Raw genomic sequence first — 22429 nt, forward strand, 5'->3', positions numbered from 1 at the left:
TCAAGATGTTACCAGTCTTTTATACATAGAAATTTTTGTTATATTTGTTAATCTGGGACTCTTGGGTTATGTAAGATAAATAATTAGGGGAAGAAAATTTCACATAAAGGTGATTAGTTACATTAGTCAAATGTATCTCCTCACTCTGTGAATTAAGCTAGTTTGTTATCTGGCTTTGTTCTTAGTTGCAAAGTTAGAGTAAACTCATTCTTAAAATTTCATTTCACCTAAAATTGTTTAATAAGGCTTTGAAAAAGTAAAACCAGTCCTAGAGAGGACTTTGTGGTTCGGTGAGTTTTGCCAATGTGCCTCTGGCTTATAATAGGTTATTGTCATGGAATATAAGGATCTTAGTGCCTGTAATAAAACTGATTTTTAATACATTGAAACAACTTAAACTGTGATAAGAATATAGAAATATGCCTCTTTTGATAATTTTACAAGAATAAAGATGAATTACTAATTTTTTCTCTTGGTATGTGAATAAAGAAGAATTACTAATTTTTTTTCCCTTGTTATCTCCTGCTTCATAAGCTATGATGAGAACTGTGTACTTTTCTTGGTACACCTACTTGTCTTTTAATATCTTGAGGGTGACAACTAGGGTGTTGTATCACCTATTGGTATTTCTCAGGGCTTAAGATCATGCGTTACTCTTAGTAAGTCCTCCATAAATAGTTGTTGAGTTAATCCAAGGGGAGAAATATATGGCTCATGCATGTGGTATGTGATAGCATTGATGAACTTTGTTGTTAAAGTTAGTTTTCATAAAATTAAAACTTGTTTTAAATTAAAATAATGTTTTAGACTTTCTTCCTTTTTTCTTTCTTTAAACAGATAGAGGGACAAGAACAGAATCACCAGCACTGGCTGAAGGTAAATATGTCTTTCGGGGAAATGATTATTCAAATACAAATGAAAAGTTATGATTTAAATAAAAAACTATATTGACTAAATATAATTTAAGGAAAATGTTCTGTATATAATACTGAACTGCTAAAAATGTCTGTAGGAAATACCCTATATTGTTTAGTTTCTGGCTTAGAATGGGAAGTAATATAGATTAATTAGAAGTTTTTTTTGCAGCTTCCTTTCAATAGGAGAGGTATGTGTTTTTCTTTGAATTCCTTTTTAAGTCATTTTAGCTGTCACCAGTATAATTGATCAAAAAATGTCTAAGCCATAATTGTAGTAGTTAAAAATAAAATGTATATATATATTTGAAAGCTAGCTAGAAGGAAAGACACTTCTACCTATAATGGCTTTTGGTCCTTTTATAAAGTCTTGAAAGTAAAGAACACAACCACAACAAAAAAATAATTACCGTTAAAGGGTCCTGAGTACCTAACCATTTATAATCCTATAATTGTTTTAATTATAACAAGTTAATAGATATTTGAAAATGTAATTTTTCTATAGACATACTTTGTGTTCTTCAAGTGAAAATGATCAGCTTAAAGTCTCTGTGTTCTTTCTAATTATAAACAGATATTTATATTTCAAAACTTGCCTGTCATTTTATTAGAACTGATATGACAGTTATCATAGTAGTCCTTTGGAATTGTAATCATCTCACCTACTCTCTGTGTTACAGTGCAGGAGTTCTCAACCATTTTTTTGTTCCATGAATTCTAATAATAATCCATGATTTTATGAAGTAAAATGCATAGATTTAAAAAGGAAACCAGTTAGTATTGAAATGTAGTTAACAAATATTAAAAATGCAATTTTTTGTTAGAGTATTATATATGCTTCTCACATTAGAGAATAAGCTTTAGTGACAATTCTGCTAAGTACTGCAATTTTGAATAATGATGAGTTTGCAGTAATTGTAATGTAATGTGAAAATACCTGTGATGTTTATTAATGACAAATTCATATATATTTCTAGTCCTACTGTGGTTTTTTACCTATAATCTTAATTGAAGGAATTGCTAAATCTCACATAGAGGTTAGTAAGAAGTTTCCCATCCAGATTCAGCAGATCACTGAATTCTCTCTCTGAACCTCAGATTAAGAACTCCTATTAGTGAAAAGTCAGCTAGACCTTTCTTTCTCCATCATATTTGAGTAAGTGTAGTTTTTTATGTTCTGTATAACTAATCTTATAGAAGTAGAGTTATACATCCATTCCTTAAGAAATATTCTAACCGAAATAGCTTTGAAGAAACTTCTGTTTGCTGATCAATAATCAGAGAAACAACAGCATATTCTATAGAAAAGGGAACAGAAGATAAGTGTGAAGCCCTGGAGAGTGCTTGCCTTCAAAGACCTCACATTCTTGTTCAGGGAACATGAAATAAACATGTAGAAAGTAACATATCAGTTTGAGATGCTAAAAGTTTAACAAGAGAAATGTCATAATTGTCATAGGAAGGACGCAAATAGTAAGTGCTCTGATGCTTGTGTTATGGAAGCACAAAAAAAGGTCAAGACTTGTAAGAAGTCACCAAGTGTCTTCCATTTACTTCAGGGGTATGAACTATACATGAGAACATGCCAGCCTAAGCCAGGAAGAGCCTGGAATGGTGTCACTAAATTTGAATGTCCAGGACCTTGTAGCTGACTACTAATAAAGGGAATGGCAGGTGTATTGAAGTTTGGTTGATGACAAAAATAGCCCTAATATTTGTTTTGAAGAGGACATGGAAGGGGTGTCTGACTTTCATGGTGTTTGTTTGGGTTTTTTGGTTTGGTTTTGTTTTTTTTCCTTTTTTTTGGTCGCGGTCCTTGATTCTTTCTATCAGTGTGATCTGACTCTGATGCCATATTCTAGAGATGTTCTTAAAAGCTGCACTGTCAGCGTCATTGGAATAAGCCCCACTTTTAAAAAACTAATTTGCTGCTTTTGCCCAAGTCACCAAGTTTCTCTAGTCCTCAGTTCCCTTCTTTTATGAATTTAGAGAATTGAGCTACATGATTTCAAGTCATTTCATGAACCTTATATTCTGGCCTCAGATTTTCTATCCCTTGTCATTCCCTTCATTTCCTTCCTTTCTCTTCTCCTTTCTCCCTCCCAGCAACTTTAGACATATGGTAAAAAGATTCAAAGTAGTTAAGTGATTTGACCTTGGATTTATATAAGTGTTGTCCTTGTATATGCTATGAGAAACTTTAAAAGCTATAATTATTGGGTAGCATACTTAATTCAAAAAAGTTTATATGATATACACATACTGCATTTTGGTCTTACTTAATGGTTTCAAAAATTCATTTAAAAGTAATATGCTCCACTATACTGAGAAACAGTAGATTACCTCCAATTTTTTGTAAATCAGTTTTTTTTTGTTTGTTTTTGGGTAAATCAGCTTTTATAACATTAGTTAGTGAAAGGTATCAGACCATGGTATTTGAAAATAATTATAGAGTATGTTTGTTAAATTTACTGAGGGAATCTGTCTACTCTCTAACTGAAGTAAAGTACTATTTTTAAAAATGATATAAATAAAGCATATATAAGTGGTTTTAATTACCACCTCCTCTGAAAGATCAAAGTGTAATGAATGACCCCTGTTGGAGTCTTTTTAGCATTATCTCTTAAGAGAGATATCATATAATCTTTTAAGATACTGATTTAAAGATGTACAAAATATAGAAAAATTATTGAAGTATGTATCTTAAAACTTATATGATTACAAAGAAGAGAAAATTTATATTTTGTTTTTGTATTCTGTTCGATTATGATGAGCCTGGAGAAGTTATGTGTAAGAGATTTTAATTTAAGTTCAAGAACAAGGAAAACGTTTAAATTCCTTTTATTTTTAATTTTTTTATAAATTTATTTTTGGTTGCGTTGGGTCTTCGTTGCTGCACGTGGGCTTTCTTTAGTTGCGGCGAGCGGGGGCTACTCTTCGTCGCGGTGCGCAGGCATCTCACTGCAGTGGCTTCTCTTATTGTGGAGCACGGGCTCCAGGTGCGCGGGCTTCAGTAGTTGTGGCTCGCGGGCTCTAGAGCGCAGGCTCAGTAGTTGTGGCCCATGGGCTTAGTTGCTCTGTGGCATGTGAGATCCTCCTGGACCAGGGCTTGAACCCGTGTCCCCTGCATTGGCAGGCGGACCCTTAACCTCTGCGCCACCAGGGAAGTCCCTAATTCCTTTTAAATTCTTTTAGCGTGCCAGGCTCAAACAGAACAATCTGACAAGGTAGAGAAATATTTAAGGACATTTCTTAGTTAGCATCTGTTGTCTTTTTCTAGTCATCGTATTTTTTTTTCCTTGAAATTTTTTTTCTGTGAGAGTTTTATTCCTAATTTAGAAATTTTAATGCTGGTACTGAATTAATTTCTTTTAGGAATAATTGAAAAATTTCTTAACTCCTTTCGGATAAATTATGTGTACTTTTATTTATGACCAAGAAGCAGTACGGCCATATGGTTAAGAGAAATGTTGGGAGCCAAATTTCCTCAGTGAGAATTCCACCTTCATTGTTTACTAATTGTTGACCTTGAGCAAGTTACTTAATCTTTCTGACCTCAGGTTGCTCAGAGGTAAAATAAGGATTATGGTGCTAACTAACCACATAAAATATTTGAGGATTTTATGAGATAATACTGTATCTGTAATACTTTAGCATATTATGTGATACACAGTAAGATCTCATTCATTGACTTTTACTTTTCATTTAGTAATTACTTTCAATTAACACCTCTGCGAGGTGCTTTGGATATAAAAGTTAGGTTATAGTTGCTCAGGGAAAAATGAATTCTGTTGCCCTTAGTTCCTTCAGTCTGTAATGTTTCAGAAGGTCCTTAATTTCCTAAATAAACCCTTCTAAATAAAGTTCTTTCAGAAGCTAAATCCTCGTAATTACGAGACAGGAGATTATCTTGTAGTTTTTTGCATACGTGAGCGTGTGTGTGTGTGTGTGTGTGTGTGTGTGTGTATAGTCTGATGCATAACTTTCTTTTACCTCAGTTTAATATATTTTAAGCTACTTCAAATGTTTGATGAGTTGTCAAGCAACACAGGGATTGTTTGGTTAGTTTGTTTCCAAGAGGCCAGTGGAAACTGGGACCAATGAGGAGAAATTAACAAGTGGGTGAGTTTCAGCTTAATACAAGTTTTGTGTGATTCTTGAGGGTTGAATTCATGTCAGATTAAGTGTGTATCATTTGATTATTGGCTGAAGTTTCTTAAAAAGTTTTTAAAAATTGACTTGAGTCTAAAAATTTGTCATTTGAAAACAGAATGACTTACTCTTTGGATGTAGTCGTGCGGAGTAAAGTATTTAAGTAGAGACTAAATGACTACTTGGCATAGATCGATGTTGTAGAATAAGTTCTTACTAAGGTTAGATGGTCAAGCTTGAGTCTTCCATTTTAGTGCATGTCTTAGTTTGGGCTTCTTTAACAAAGTGTCATAAACTAGGTGGCTTATAAACAACAGAAGTTTATTTCTCACTGTTCTGGAAGCTCAAAGTCCAAGGCCAGCGTAGATGGTCCCTTCCTGGTCTAAGATTCACTTACTCATTGATGATTGGATATTAAGCCATCCTGCCTGATAGCTTTCACTCCTCATGGCGACTATTAATGTTAAGAAGAAACCTCAGTCCACCAAAAAAAAAAAAAAGGGACTTCTCACTTCAGGGAATACTTTATCTTTTTAGTTCAAATTATGAGGGAAAGTAGAAGGACAGTTTTTTTTATTTTCATTTTTTTGTCCGTGCTGTGCGGCATGTGGGATCTTAGCTCCCCAACCGGGGATCGAACCCATGCCCCCTGCAGTGGAAGCACAGAGTCTTTTTTTTGTTTGTTTGGCTGCGTGGGGTCTTTGTTGCTGCGTGTGGGCTTTCTCTAGTTGAGGCGAGCGGGGCTACTCTTTGTTGTGGTACGTGAACTTCCCATTACAGTGGCTTCTCTTGTTGCGGAGCACGGGCTCTAGGCGCGTGGGCTTCAGTAGTTGTGGTACACGGGCTCAGTAGTTGTGGCTCGTGGGCTTATTTGCTCCTCGGCATGTGGGATCTTCCTGGACCAGGGCTCTAACCCATGTTCCCTGCATTGGCAGGTGGATTCTTAACCACTGCGCCACCAGGGAAGCCTGAAGCCCAGAGTCTTAACCACTGAACTGCCAGGGAAGTCCCGGAAGGTCAATTTTTAAGAGCCTCTTGACCATTTCAATCATAAAAAGATAACTAGAAATGCTTATTCCTATATATCAAATCCTGGAAGATTTCCTTGAGATTGGAGGTCTCCTGCTTTCCCCCCTCTTTCTCCTCCTCTGAAATCTCTGAGGGGAAAAGAATGATGACAGATTCATATTTTATCCTTTCACTACCTTGAGACCTCCTAACCTGGCATTGAGGCCCAACTTCCTTGCCGTTTTTGCTGTAGTTTGGTGGCTGGGAGAGGAATCAGAGGCACTCTGATTCCTGGAGGGTGAGGCAGAATGTTTATATGTAGTGGATGAGAACCTCTGTAGCCCTTAACCTCCGTGCCAAAATATATTAAAAAGCGATTTTTCTGAGGATGACTGTTGTGTTGTAGGATCAAGATTTTAAGAATTTGGGCTCTCGTTGCTGTAATGCATAGGAACACGAGAAATACCGATGATGATTAGTTCAGTGGTGATAAAGGGTGTTGTGGGAAGGTATCAGTGCTGTCTAGACCAGCTTTGATGTGTTAGCAGTAAACCTTTGCCTGCTAACCTTGCCCTTGATTGGGTTTCTCAACTTTGTGGAGCTTATATTTGCATTACCCCTTTGTAGGCAACACATTCCATAAACTTACTCCCTACTTTGTGTGTTTTTTGTTTGGTTTTTTTTGTTTTTTGGCCGCACCACACGGCATGTGGGAATCTTAGCTCCTTCACCAGGGATCGAACCCGCGCCCCCTGCAGTAGAAGCGCAGAGTCTTAACTGCTGGAACCTCAGGGAAGTCCCACTCCCTACTTTGTAAAGTTGCAGTTTGTTTCATTTGACCTAAAGCTACACCTTTTACAGGATGCCCTTCGTTTAGATATGCTCTTCTTTGATGAACAAGCTTTTTTTACTTGAATTTTAATTCATTCATTAATTCAGCTAATGTTTATTGAGTAGTGACTGTATAATAGAATGTCTGCCAGAGGCTAGAGGTTCAAAGATGAAAAAGATGTTTGGAAGAACTTTCCCATAAAACTCATCAATGAACTGATGTGCTCTATCTTCTGTAAACTGTTCTATAGAAAAGAAAGAGCCAATATATAAAATATCAAAACCAGATAAGAACAGAGAGAAAAATTACTGGTTGGTCTTACATGAATAATCCAAAGTAAAATATTAGTAAATCAAATCTAGGAATATGTATTTCTTTAACTGACCAAATAGAGTTGGTCCCAGGAATGCATGGATGGTTTAGAAGTAGAAAATATATTCATGTAATCTACCATATTCATAGATTAAATGAAAAAATTGTTGATATTTTATAAAAAATGGCAATTTTGCCTCAGAATTATATATATATATATATATATATATATATATGTGTGTGTGTGTATATTTAATGGAAAATCAAATCAAAGTCCCATCGAGATTTTTTTTTTTGTAGAACCTGACAATCACATGAGTGAATAAAAGGCCAGGAATTGCTAAGGTAGTTTTGAGGATGAAGCATTACTTAAACAATAAGCACAGACCACAAAAATATGATGAAAAATTGGATTGCATGGAACAAATGGCACCATAAACAAAGTTAAGACATATTACGGACTAGGAGAAAGTATTTGCTATGTATATAAGCACCAAAAGATTGGTATTTAGAATTCCTAAAGCCCAGTTGGGGGAAAAAATGGGTGGTGTATCAGTTGGAGTCAAGTTCGGAAAACATACTACTCAGTATTTCAAATAGAGGGAATGTAACGTAGAGGATTGGTCATTAAAGGTATTAGAAAGACTGGAAGAGCAAAAGGGAGAAGGAGAGGAATAGAGTGACAAAAAAAGGTGGGGTGTTGCCTGCTGCCACCAGAGTTAAGCTGCTACCTCTGCTAGACTTCTGTCTCTAACTGGGGCATTGGATACTGGAATCACCCCAACCAAACTTCTCCTACAGCAACTGCTAGTCTGTGTTGGCTAGAAACAGGAAGCTTCTCTCTTTCTTCAGCCTTCTCCTCGCCCTCTAGTGCCGCTTATCGAAATAACCTAACAGGAACCCAGCTGGCAGGGCAGGATGTCTAGGGGATGTCGTTTACAGATCCGAAGCCCCAGCAGTATGGAGTAGAGTAGTGTATGCAAAGGTGGGTGTGGGGCTGAGAGACAGTGGAAAAAATAAATGGCACAGGTGGCAAAGGATATGAACATACATTTTACAAATGGCCTATAAACATACAAAGAAATACACATTTATTACTGGTAATCAAGAAAATGCAAATTAAAACATCAGATATTTCACAATCTAAAAATTAAAGCTTGAGGTTTTGGAGGCTAAGAGAGAGGAAGTCTTTTGCTAGTGGAACAGTGCATTGATAGAAGTACTTTGGAGAGCAATTTGGTACAGTTTAGTAAAGTTAAAGCTGCCTTTTGATTTCTAAATAGCTGTTCTGTGGAAACTCTTCTACATGGGCACAAAGTATGGGTACTGTGTGTAAAGTAGAACTCGTTAATAGAGAGAAATTGAACATCCATTGTCCCTCAGTAGGGGAATGAATAAACTGGCTTCTTTGAACAGTGGCGCAGTATGTAACATCTAAAATGACTGAACGTGGATAATTCTCAAAACACCATTGAGTGGGAAAAGTGAGTTTTAAAGGAATATGGACAGTGTGTCATGTATGCAGATTGAAAAGCAGAACAATACTATGTTGTTTATGAATACGTACCTTCGCAGTAAAATTTTTAAAATATGTTTGGCAAGGAAGCATGTTTTGAAGATGCTGATTACCTTAGGAGATGTGAGAGGGGAAGAGAGGAAAGTTGGTTGGGAGAGGTTGGGAGATTAACTACACAAAAAAAGTAGGCCAGAGTCTGAAGCAACTATGGCACAAAGTTATTGCTGGGTGGTAGAGTATGTGAATATGATATTTTTAATGTTTGAATTATTTACTAATTTAAAGAGATAGAAAATAAGAAAATTAAGAATCAGCTCCTCTGGGAAGCCTTCGGTTAGGTGTTCCTTTTTCTGTATGTTCATAGAGGTGTTGGCATGCTTCTGTATGGGAGCATGCCACATTATCTGTCTGGTCTCTTCCAGTTGTCTGAGAATTTTTCAATGCCAGCTATTCAGTCTTTGTCACAGTGATTGGCAGATAGGAGCCAGGGAAAGATTGTTTGATTTAAAACAGCAATAGCAACAACCAGGCACTGTAAACAGCTAGATATAACAGTTAGGGTTTTATAATGGTAAGATTTTCATTTAATAGACCATCCATGCATTGCTGCATGTGTTTTGGGAGAGTTCAGGCACCTGAATTCCGCTCTGGTCATTTTTGTTGGGCATCTTTGAATGAGCCACATGTCTTCTCTGAGCATCAGTGGCTTTAGTTTTAAAATTTTTAGAATTATTGATACAGACAAAAGAATGTATACCTTTATTTGTGAATTTAAAAGCCTAAAAACAAAAGATTTCCATGAATCCACCAGTAATTGAGGGACTAGAGTATTTCCTAAACCTTTGAAGTTTCCCAGTCCTATGGCCCTGTCCCTTGCCAGAGATAACCAGTATCTTAAATTTTGTGTTTATCATTCCCTTGCATTTTAACATGTATATTTTTACCACCTATAGGTGTATATAATTTTTTCCTGGATTTGAAAATAGTGGTAAATTTTAAGAAAGTGAATTCAGTTCAGTGATCATATTTTTTTAAAGAGAAACTTTCATAATAAATCCTTATAAAATAGGTAATTCTGAGTTTCAGTTTTGTTTTGTTTTGCTTTAATATTTCCATCACACACCATCCTGTATACTCCTAAATTATTTACTTCAGAACTTTATACTGTTCCTTCTCATAACCTTTGTCTGTCCCTGAATACAGGACGTTAGAGGAGGAAGCATTTCTTTCCTCTAAATTTGCAACTCAGGCAGCTAATTTGCATTGGTGGTTTAATTTTTAATGGCTGGGTACATAGAAGAGTACTAGTACTAGTAATCTTTGAATCAAACTCCAAGATGCCATGACAATCTGATGTAATACTCTTTTATTATGGCTCACTTCCATTTAAGGAGCAACATTGGTCTCCTAATTTATTGTACTTATTGCACATAGCCAGGCATCCTAGTGAGTGTTTTATTTAAAATAGCTTAACTGGGAATTCCCTGGTGGCACAGTGGTTAGGAATCCACCTACCAATGCAGGGGACACGAGTTCGAGCCCTGGTCCGGGAAGATCCCACGTGCCAAGGAGCAACTAAGCCCGTGCGCCACAACTACTGAGCCTGCACTCTAGGGCCTGCGAGCCACAACTACTGAGCCCACACGCTGCAACTACTGAAGCCCGCGCGCCTATAGCCCGTGCTCTGCAACAAGAAAAGCCACCGCAGTGAGAAGCCCGCACACCGCAACGAAGAATAGCCCTGCTTGCCACAACTAGAGAAAGCCCACGTGCAGCAACAAAGACCCAACATGACCAAAAATAAATAAATTGAAAAAAAAATTTAAAAATAAAATAGCTTAACTAAAATTTTTCTTTTTAAAATACTAAATTTAAGTGTATCCACTAGATGTCAGCATATCGTACCATATGTAGACTCAGCGCCAGAACAAATGTGAGACATTCAGTCTACCAAGTGAACTGACCTGTGTAAAGTCACATATTTTGTGATAGAGTCAAAACTAGAAATCAAGTCTCCCAATTTTCATTCCATTCTTTGTTTACGTCATATTTCTTTAAGGCAGGTAGCTTAACTCCATGTTAATCACTAGACTAATAAAATACATTGTGCTAGGGATTGGTGGTGAGATTTTAGTACTAGTATGATGGTATTGTAGCTGCATCATGCTTCTCTTCCTTTATATTGCAGAGTAAAGAGAATCAAAGAGTCACTTTATTAAGAGGTACACTAATACCTGGTGATGATAGATTAGATAGTGTTGGTAAGGTTAAGAATTAAGCTACTCTCTGTGAGTTCCTCTGTATAAGTCAGATTTCAACTAGGAAAGCAGAAACCTTGCTAGATATTTTAAAACAGGAAATTTAATATATGTATTTATTTACGCAAGTGTTGGAAGCCTGAGCAAAAAGAGGATGCTGGGGTCTGTGTTTTTACTTAAAACAACTTCTGTCACCAATTCTGGACTGTTTTCCGGCACCGCCTCTGACACCAAATGTGTGGGCTTTTTTCCCCACACCAGCCAGTTCTTCAGCTCTCCAGACACTGTCTAGGTGTCCTATAATTCATTTAATTGTAACACTATGTGGAGTGAGTGTAGACCCCACAGGTTAAGGGCTGCATCCCGTAAGACTGCCCTCCACTCCAGACGCCTGTCTCAAATCCTAGGCCTCCTCTACTTCTGACCAACCAGCTCGATATTGGGGCTTCCCACGACCCCCTTCTCAGGTTCAACAAACTGCTTTAATGACTCACAGAACTCAGGAAAACACTTACTCGTTCCAGTTTATTATAAAGGATTTTATAAAGGGTACAAATGAACAGCCAGATAAAGAGGTACATAGGGTGAGGTCTGGAAGTATACTGAGCGTAGGAGTTCTGTCCCCGTAGAGTTGGGCTGTGCCACCCTCCCAGCATGTAGGTGCATTTACCAACCGGGAGGCTCCATTATGTAGGCATGACTGATGGTAAATCATTGGCTATTGATGGTCAAACTCAATTCTTTTTTTACAATTAAAAAATGTTTAATGCCACCCATGACCCTTCGATTACAGAGTATATTCATTGGAGAGAATAAAATTCCTTAACCTGACGTCTAAGGCTCGCTCTCATTTGACATCAAGCCATATTTCAGTAGAGCAGAGTGGCTAAGGGCACATGGAGACAGGCCGCCCCAGCCAGAATCCCAGCTCTGTGGGAATCTCCAGTCCTTCTCCCCTCCCCAGAGGTCAGGAAATGGGGCTGAAAGTTCCAGCTCTATAGTCACGCCTTGGTCTTTGTGGCAACCAGTCCCCATCTTGAAGCTAAGTAGGGGCTTGCCAAGTATCATCTAAAAAACAAAAGAGGCTCCTGCCACCCAGGAAATTCCAGGGATTTAGAAGCTCTGTGTTAGGAACTGGTGATAAAGGTCAAATATATATTTCTTATTATATCACAAGAGGTAACTGAGATATTTTGAAATTTAAAAAAATGATTTATTTATTTTTGGCCGCATTGGGTCTTCGTTGCTGCACACCGGCTTTCTCTAGTTGTGGCGAGCGGGGCCTACTCTTCATTGCGGTGCACGGGCTTCTCATTGTGGTGGCTTCTCTTGTTGCGGAGCACGGGCTCTAGGCACACAGGCTGCAGTAGTTGTGGCGCACGGGCTCAGTGGTTGTGGCTCGCGGGCTCTAGAGCGCAGGCTCAGTATTTGTGGCGCATGGGCTTAGTTGATACTCAGCGTGTGGGATCTTCCCGGACCGGGGCTCGAACCCATGTCCCCTGCATTGGCAGGCGGATTCTTAACCACTGCACTACCAGGGAAGCCCAGTAACTGAGATGTTAATGGTAACCACAGGAAGTAACCATCACTCCTAAAGCTGGGGGAGAAAAGGCAGGAGGTGGATTAGGCAGAATTTAGGTGTGTGAAGGAGGAAGGCTGGAAGCTTAGACCTCTGAAGGGGGCCAGGCATTTTGCTGCTGCCAGGAGTTCCCCAAGAAGCTAGAGCTTGAAACCATAGCTGTCTTTTGCTCACAGGAAATGCTGACAGGACTTGAAAAACAGAAAGAGAGACCTTCTTTCTTCCCACCTTCTAGTTTTCTTTTAGTGGTTCTCACTGATGGAATATACTGAGAAGTCAGCTGACAAAGTAGTCTAGGACGTACACTTCACAGCTTCCTTTCCCCAACATCACAGAGCAGATTATAGAAGGATAAGCTTGGGGGTGTGAGAAATAGGTAACAAACCGTCACTGTCCACCTCTTTGACTCCACGGCATTCGTTTAGCCATGTTGATTTAAGGACGACAATAACAGCATTTTCATGCTTCCTCTCAGAGTTTTTGTTCTTGGATAGCTCCTGCTCTAGGGGTACAGGTGGAACGGGAAAAACACTGTATGAATCCAGAGTCCCAGAGAGGACGCTGAGTCTACTTATTTTGCAAGTTCAGTGGAACCAGATGTGGGGAGAGAGTTGCAGTCCTGGGAGCTCAGGTTCTGCTTAAGCATGTTTACCACAAAAATATCAGAAAACAGCAAGGACAAGAGCAAAAGGGAAATCTCGGTTGTGCTATTTAATGAACAGATATTTGTTGCCAGTCACTGTCATTGTGTTAGAACAAAAGATTCTGTTTAGCAGCTTCTCTTGTTGGGAAGAAAGGGGGAAAGGAAAGTGGAGAAGTAGGTGTGAGAAGGTTAGGGTGTGATGTGCATTTGCAGTGCCATCAGGAAAGCAAATGGCTTAACGTCTTGATAATTATTACACATACTTTTTGATAGACTTGCTTGAGTTGGTTATTTCTCTCCATTATACTGGCACTCAACTATTTCAGCTTCTTACGTAAAATTATCATGTTTAATACCATTAACTGCTATGTTCCTAATGTGAGTTGCAGCATTATCAGAAGCTAAGAAGGAATTATGATTTTACTTCTCCTTTGAATTATTGGGTACCTAACTGATCCTTTACATAAAAGAAATACCAGTGGGTCCACCTATTTACAGTCATTAAATTAATTCATTAGATACTTATTGACTATTAACTCTGCCCTATGTTGAATATTTCCTTTGTGTACTTGTATCAGGTACATCAAATACACATTTGGCCAATAATCAATATTCAGCCAAGGCCAAAGCTGAAAATCATCACAGAATGAACTTCTGAGATGCATGAATAAATCTGAAATTTTATCAAAATTTAATTATTATAATGTTATTAATTGTAGTAGTCAGATTTTAAAAGTTTGATATATTGAAATTTTTATTCTTGCCCTGTTGTCAGCTGCTGGATCACTCCTGGAGTCACTTCTGCTGTTCATTATTAAATCGACACTTGCTTTCAAATCATGTGGTGATGCAGTTTAGGAGCAGTTCTGCAAACAAGACTTTGTGCACTGTTTGAAAAAGATGGTGCCTGGATTTCAGAGGCAGACGTGCTAAGTGAGATTGTTGATATCATTTGAATCATTTTGAAGTTTCTACTATTTTAGCCTGTACTTTCTGCTTTATGTAATCATTTGAGAAATGTTTATCCTTAAACCTTAGACCTAGAAATGTGGCGCTGGAGTTACGTAACTGGTTTTCAGGATAGTTTCTTCTTGCCTTTCACTTTTTTATTCACCAAATTGCAACATTTTCTGTGTAATAGATTGATTAGAAGGCTTTTTTCAGCATGTGTCGTATCATATTTCTGTAATTGCTCTCTTCCAGCACATCAATTTTGTTATTTCTTCAACAGGCTCCAGCAGGTGGAAGTTATTAGTGATTTTTTTTTGCTGTTGGCATTAATTATCTTAGTGCAATATTGTTGCTTTTTACGTTAAAGCAGATTTTTAAACATGTAATAACTACTTGGTTGAATATATGAATGGCAAAGCGATTCCAGACTCCTTTGTATCTCTGGTAGTTTGTCTTTGGAAGGACAATTATTAAAGCGATTCTTTATTTTTTGCTTGTGCAAAATATTACGTTTTGTGATGTTACATTGTGTTATAGTTTTTGAATACACAACCGAAGAGTGTGAACTTGTGATTCCTGGCCTTCATCATGTGTGTACCATTGTCAGTGAACATTGTATCATATTTTTCATTACTGATTTTCCATTCTGTTAATATTGCTTCAGAGTCACGGTACATGTTACATGAGAACCAGAAATTTCTTGGTTGACAAGTAAAGCAGAAGCATAGTTGCATTCCAGAGTAACTCACCATCTTGTCAGTTTTAAAGATTTTCAGTTGCTTCTACAGGGCTGAATATCTGTAAGATTGAGAAATAGCATATTTAATATTAAGTAATATTTTATATACGACAGCATATAGTTAAGGAACATTGTCTGGTAGTATGTTTTCTAGAAGACCTTTTTGCCTAGGATTCAGAGCTTGGGTAAATATAAGAAATTATTTGTTTTTAACACTAAAAATGGTAGTTTCTAGTGATCATTTTGACAAGTTTTTTCACATTCACACTTTTTTTTTTTTTTTTTTTTTTTTTTTGCAGTACGCGGGCCTCTCACTGCTGTGGCCTCTCCCGTTGCGGAGCACAGGCTCCGGACGCGCAGGCTCAGCGGCCATGGCTCAGGGGCCCAGCTGCTCCGCGGCATGTGGGATCTTCCTGGACCGGGGCACGAACCCGTGTCCCCTGCGTTGGCAGGTGGACTCTCAACCACTGCGCCACCAGGGAAGCCCACATTCACACATTTTTAGTCCCCGTAAATTGGAAGAAATGGGATTGTATTAAGGCATTCTTATGAAATCTATTGTTTGGTGGTTTTATTAGAACAAAGTATGTTTTCAGTATCTCCTTATTTTCTTAACACCACATTTCTCTGCATTTTTTATGCATTTATCTGAGTTGAAGATGGTAATGGATATTGGCTTGATTTTGGAGTTTGTCCTCCTTGTAAAATTTTGAGGGGACAGAATTGACACTCTGCTTTTAATTTTTTATCAGAAGATGTGAAGAATTCCCAAATAGGACTTTCTTGGAGGATGTATGGTCTAAAGGAGATTAAATAGAATAAGCTTTAAAATGTGGGTTTAAATTTTAATGTTATGAGTGCTGTTCGGTTTTACAAAGATCGGAATTCTGATACAGGCTCGTCTCGATTCTTATTTATATTTTGGAGCCATATTTATGGCTGTGGGAGGATACTATGTTCTTCCTAAGTTATCTTGGCAAACTGTAATTTTCTTGATACTCATAGTGTCTGTCAGTTTATTTCCCTAATATTTAACATTTCAAAAATTTTAAATGTTTGTACATAAAATTAATGGTTTTTATGGGAGGATGGGGGGAGGGAAGGACTGTCTTCATTTATTTGACTGAGAAGGCAGTGAGCTCTTCCTAAATTCTCAGACCATTTTTTTTCTTTTTTCAACTTAGAGTTTTCAGTTGTCAGTATTTTGGTCTTTCGTCTCTCCTTGAAATACTCCTGTAATTTTACAGACAAGTTTTTGTTTTCTGTGTGTATTTTTGATCATGGAATTATTCAACACATATTTGTTACTACCTACAACATTGTAGGCGTTACTCTGGGTGCTGGGGATAGAGTAGCGTACAAAACAAAGCTCCTGTCTCCTTAAAAGTTCACCTTGCAGTAGAAGACAGACTAAACAGATAAAGGAATGAATGTGTGTTAGCTGGTGCTAACCATCAATTTGGGAAGGGGATAGAGAGGAGAGAGAGGAAGAGGTATTATGGATGGATTGGTGAAGGAGGTGCTCTCTGAGGTGGTCTAATTAAAGCAACGACCACATGGAGTGCAGTAGCTTGTCATTTAAAGGTCTGTGGACAAAGCATCCCAGGCCAGGGAAAGGCAGGTACAGAGGCTCCAAGGAGAGAGAAATCTTGCTGTGTTAGAGAAACTGCAACAGGGTGTTGTGGAGAGTGATGGGAGATGAGGCCAGAGTGAGTTGGGGACAGATCATGTAGGGTTTTGTACGACCTGGTGAGGAGTTTGGATTTTATTCTGAATGTAAGAGTAAGCCATTGCATGTTTTTGAGCACAGAAAGGATGTGGTCCATTTGTATTTTTAAAAGATTGCTTTGCCTCTTATAATAAGAGATTGTAGTAGGAGGCAAAGGTAGAAGCAGTTAGGAGGCTTTGGAAGTAATCTGAGCAAGAGGTAATGGTGGTACAAACCGGACTGGTATAGCAGTGAAGGAAGTGAGGGAGGGCATCCTTTAAGCTAATGATAAAAGTATATTGAGAAGAGAGTGTCATATGCTCCTGACAGGTGAAATAAGGTATGGACTTGAGAATTGACCATTGGAATTAGCAATGGATGTTATTTGATGACCTTGCCAGACCAATTTTGGTGGTATAGGATTGGGCACAAAGCCAGGTTGGAGTGGGCTTAACAGAGGGTAGAAGGAGAGAAATAAAAGACAATGAGTGTAGGCACTCTTCTTAAGGAATTTGCTGCACAGAGAAGCAGGGAATAGGGTGGGAGCTGGGGAGGGAAATAGAATGAAGATAGGTTTTTGTTTTGCATTAAGGTGGGAGAAGTAACTGCATGTATGCCAAAGGAAAGGATCCAGAAAAAGAATAGCCATAAAGCAGGAAGGAAGCTCAGGAGAATGTGGTGTCCTAAATGTCAAATGAAGAAAGTGTGTCGGGAAGGAGCAAATGATAAATTGGGTCAAAGGCTATTAAGAGATCCAGTGAGTTGAGGTGTGAGAATTGCCCTTTGGATTTCGCCAGATGAAGGTTTCCGTGAGCTTGACAGGGACCAGCCTCATCGTAGTGGTGGGTGTAAAAGCCAGATTGGAATGAGTTGAGACAATGAGAAGAGGAAAAGTAGGAAGACATAACTACAGACAGCTCATTTGACAGGTTGCTATAAAGAGGACGGGCAGGACGATGTGGTCGGAGAAGGGACGTGAAGCTTTGCTTTTCATATAGAGAATAGGAGAACGGGTGCCCTGAGGAAAGGTTGTCTATCAGGAACAGGTGCAGAGGTAAAGTGAGTTGTTACTGATGAAGAAAGGGGGGTAGAAAGAATAGTAGGTGTTTCCTTTTCTTGGTTTTTGCGGGTAAAAGATCTAGGGAGGTCATTTCTTCATGTGAGGATGGAAGATAGATTGAGATTTGAGGAGATTTTTTTAAAAAGCCTTGGGGAATGGTCAGCTGGTGGAGGGGGAAGAAGAGTGACTGCAGGTAGGAGTAGGGTTGCTAGGCTAACCTGAGAGTGCGCTTCATGTCTGTGGTCACACGTTGAAAGCAGTGGTTCTTAACTGGGGGCAGTTTTGGCCCCTAGGGAGTATCTGGCGATATCTCGAGACGTTGGTGGTCACAGCCGGGTGTGGGGTGATACCAGGTGTCTAAAGGGTAGCGGCCTGGGATGCTGCCAAGCATCCCACAATGTACGGGACAGCCCCGCGACAAGGAATTATGGTTCGCATGTTAATAGTGCCGAGTTTAAGAAACCGTGGTTTATAGTGAATCTTGTCAGTATGTTTATGAGGTTTTCTTCCTTCTTTCCCCACCAAGAAGTATTTATTAAATTTATAAATAGGCTGTGAAGAAAACTGACACTAAACAAACATAGTCACTTAGATTGCGTTAGGCGCAACTACTGTTGGTGAGGTTGGCAGACAAAACCTCTCTGAAGAGGGGCATTTGAGGTGAGGCCTGAAGGGTGAACAGAAGCCAGCCGTGGGAGAGCCCTTGGAAGTGGCATTCCAGGCATAGGAGACAGTATTATAAAACCCCCCTGAGCCCCAAAGAGTAGATGAAGTAACAGCATCTCTTAGGAATTTTCTAGAAAGAGAGATGAAGTAACATATTAATGGTACCATGTAGTTGTGTTTCTAGTGGCTTCTATTATTCTAGTTAAGGAAACTTCTTTTCAAATGTTTTATGGGAAAATGGTCTAATGTATTTATTAAATGCTTTTCGTGAGCTCAGAAATACATTCCACAGACTACCGGCCAGGAAGAGCATGTTCCTTTCCAGATAAGCCTCCAACTTCGAAACAAACACATAACGTGAGAGCTCGTAGTCACAAAAATACGTGGAAAATATTGCAAACACTCGAAGTACACTATATCTGACTTCTGTGTATCAAATTTCTTCTTAGTTTATTTAGTAAATATTTATAATATTTAGTTTAAATCCAAGGATTACAATAAAAAGTACGTCGAAAGAAAATTCTTTAGTTTTTCCCTCCTAAATTCAGATTGGATGACAGTTTATTATCCTAAGTTGTAATTTTTATTATTTACCTTGAAATAGTGCCTCTAAAGTATATCAGTATTTTGGACCAAGTTTTATATACTCTGAAAAATCTTTTATATCCTTTGGATCAGATTTATTTATTCATCTGAAATTTAGAAATCGTATTAGTCAGAACTCTTTTAGATGCAAATGACAGAAGCCCAACTCAACTAAAAAGGTAAAAGGGAAATTGAAAGAAACCAGGATATGTTAAAACCAGAGGAAAATCTAAACTCAGCTGAGGTAAATGGCAGCTGAAACTTGGGAACAAATAGAATCAGAAATTAAGGACTTGTGAACGCTTTCTGTGGCTCTCCACTGCATGTTGGCTTCATTCTTTTGTGACAGACTGGCTTCCTCTAGGGCAGGAAATACAGCTGCCACACGCTCCAAAGCCTCACATCCACAGGTTCTGCTACCGGGGACAGATCCTGTGGGTCAGTCAGGTCACTCTAAAAACAGCCAGAGCGAGAGCAGCAAACACTTTGCCAGGCATGATGCTAAATGTTTTGCTTGTATTAACCCATTTAATGATTTTATGAACCCTCTGCAGTGGATATTATTATTATACACATTTTGTAGATGAGAAAACTGAGGAATGGAGAAGTTAGGACACTTGACTAAAGTCCCAGAGCTCGAAAGTGGCAGAGCTGGGGGGTTTGAACCCAGGCAGTCTGGTACCTTGCAGAACTGCCAAGTAGCCATTATGTCATATTCATTGAAATCAGTTACACTGAGGGGATGGAGAGGTTTTTTGGTTTGGTTTTGTTTTTGACTGAAGAGTTAAACTATGCAAGACAGCAGGGATATGGTTTTCATTTTTTTGTTTTTTCCTATAAAAAGATATGACAACTGAGAATATTATAATGAACTGTTTTCAGACCTTCGAAAAATTCCATGAGTTTTTGTTCGGAGACACACATGATGTGGGTTGCCTGCACAGCATCTTTCCTGTGTGCTGTAGGGTTTGACCCCTAGGAGACATTTGCCACCGTCCAGAATCATTTCTGGTTGTCACAACTTGTGTGGTGGGTTACTACGGCATCTAGTGTGTAGAGGCCCAGGATGCTGCTGAAGACCTTAACAGTGTGAGACGGACCCCTCTCAACAAAAGAATTACCCAGCCCCAAATGTTAATAGAGCTGAGGTTGAGAAACCTGTACTAGATAAACTGGGCCATTTTCTAGCTAAGAGTCACTGTTTGGGATGAAGAGATTAAAAAATTCCGAATCTTTGAGTACTTGTGAAGAGTGAGTATGTCAGGACCAAGTATGATGCAGGGTGAGGGGTGTTGGGGTCACATTAGGCTGGGGTGCCTCGAAAGAAGGACTAAATAATGGAAGGAATTTGCAGAAGTAGATGTAGAAAAATGGAGCAGACAGACTTCGATAGTTTCAGTATTTTCCCTGAGGATCAACTGTGTGCGTACAAGTACAAAGGTAAGGAAACTTAAATCTGTCCCTTCTCCCTCTCTCCTATACCTGATGAAGGTCTCATAGGACTAATTTTAGGACAGCATTTTAGCAATATTCTTGACAAAAGTGAGCTAAAAGTAGGTTTTGTGATTTACTCTGATTTGTAACATTGAAATTCATTGACAGATTGAAGACTGTGGTTTGTGTTAAAAGAAGTAGAGCCATTATTATTTTTTTAAAGTTATTTTGTGATTTTGGGGTTATAACAGACAGCATTTTTATTGAATGCTTTCTGTGTGCCATACACTGTGCTAATAATAAGTCAGTGTTTAATCTCATTGAACTCTCATAATAACCCTTTATTTAAGATGGTTACAATGAAATGTGTGTTTTACTGAGGAAGAAAATGAGTCCCAGAGAGGTTGACTACCATCCTCAAGGACAAACAGCTATTTAGCTAGAGTTGGAATTTTGGTTTGATTCCATAGTCTAAACTCTTTTAACACCAAATGGTGTGCTGCCTTTTCCTCTTAAAGACAATTACAGTCCTCTCTCATACTGATTTTCCATCTGTGGTTGAAGTTTTGATACCACTAGGTAATTCTTTGTATATTGCTCTTGGTTCTTGTTAGTGAGAGAATTTATGTATGTTTGGAAACATACTCCGTATATATTTGAAAGCTTTTGAAAATTGAAGCTGTGAAATATTTTTTTCCAAATGTTCCTAAAATAATTTATTGAATAGATTTAGTAACAATTTAAGGTAATTATTTGGATGTGATGATTTTGGAAAAATGGTTATATTTTCCTTATATATATAAAAGTTTGGTATTATTAAAATATTAAACTTTACAGTGTAAAAGATAATTAAGATGAAATATTTTCCTTTTAGTTTTAATCTCACGTAGTCCATCTGTGTCATACATTGGACAGAATCTTTCCTCTGAATTCTGTGTGATAGGGATTTTAATATCAAAAATAACATAGATCCCTACCTCTCCCATAGGGGGCATCATTTTAAAAGAGGGGATCCTTCGTATTAACCATATTTGTGAATAAATTAGTTTGCTTTTAACATTTCTAAGAAGTATGTGTCAGTCCATCAGATTTTGATCTCTAAAGCAAATAACTGTTATACATATACTGTTATTTCCTCTTTGCAAAGCTTAAAGTGAGGAACATATGCCATTGTCCAGAGAGTAGGTGGAGGAAGGGGGCACAGCACAGCTGGCCAGAGTGCTCTTTTCAGATTTCTTGTAATAGGGACGAGCAATAAGGTGTTCTTTTTCATTGATAAAAATATTGTTACTTTTGTATTTTGTTTCATTTACATTTACCAGTAGTTCCATATTTGGAGAAAAAGTATGGAGATTGGGGGAGGGGAGGGTATGGGATGCCTGTGACACCATAGTCTGCCTTTCCTATAGTTACTGCAACTACAAGGTTTGAATCTGGTTTCCTGGACGTTCCTGACCCCCTCCTTCCACCTTCATCCTCACTGAGTCATGGCAAATTCTTGGGCAAGATTTATACCATCGCATTATTTTTCCTCTGCAAATTTATGAAGTTGTAATAATTGCTGGCTCCCTTTGTGTTTGTTTGCTGTGTTAACTTCTAAGTTACATACTTTGTATATAGTTGATATTGTTGAATAATCAATCTGTGGGTTAAATAACAAAAAGTTTGATTATTCTTAGGAGTATAGAAAATGTAAGAAATACTGGTTTATGTGTGGTAAAATTTAAAAAATGGGTCATTAATTGATATCTCCCTTCAGTCTTTAAGTGTGGTTTGAGTACTGTTTTCCATGTATTCCCAATAGGATTTGATTCTGCAAGAAGGACAATATCCCTATTATTTAAGAATAATGGTCTCAATATTTACTTAGTTGAGAAATCTATTTTTGATGTTAATTTCAGTTGAGAATATATGCCTCAAACATTTTAAAGAATATATGCCTCAAACATTTTATAGCATAGATATTAATCAAATGTAAATATTGCAAGTTATATGTAAAAATCTAATCTTTTTGCCAGTTTTGCCTTATGTAACTTTTTTGATATGTGGAAAAGAGGGACAAGAGCTATAAA

General features: G+C 38.0%; 1 protein-coding gene across 12 annotated transcripts in view; it reads left to right on the forward strand.

Moving 5' to 3' along the window:
• Positions 1-22429, forward strand: part of CYRIB (CYFIP related Rac1 interactor B) — a 153203-nt gene that overhangs the window by 98893 nt on the left and 31881 nt on the right. For 8 of the 12 annotated variants that reach the window (XM_067711267.1, XM_067711275.1, XM_067711269.1 and 5 more), the window contains one exon: positions 838-876. The gene's annotated coding sequence lies outside the window, so the exon portion shown is untranslated. Of the gene's footprint in view, positions 1-837; positions 877-1081; positions 1106-13989; positions 14148-22429 lie in introns of those variants that run through there. The other 4 variants (XM_067711272.1, XM_067711268.1, XM_067711270.1 and 1 more) reach the window with 2 other exon arrangements.

This window comes from Pseudorca crassidens, chromosome 17, assembly GCF_039906515.1.
Source record: "Pseudorca crassidens isolate mPseCra1 chromosome 17, mPseCra1.hap1, whole genome shotgun sequence".
Lineage (NCBI taxonomy): Eukaryota > Metazoa > Chordata > Mammalia > Artiodactyla > Delphinidae > Pseudorca > Pseudorca crassidens.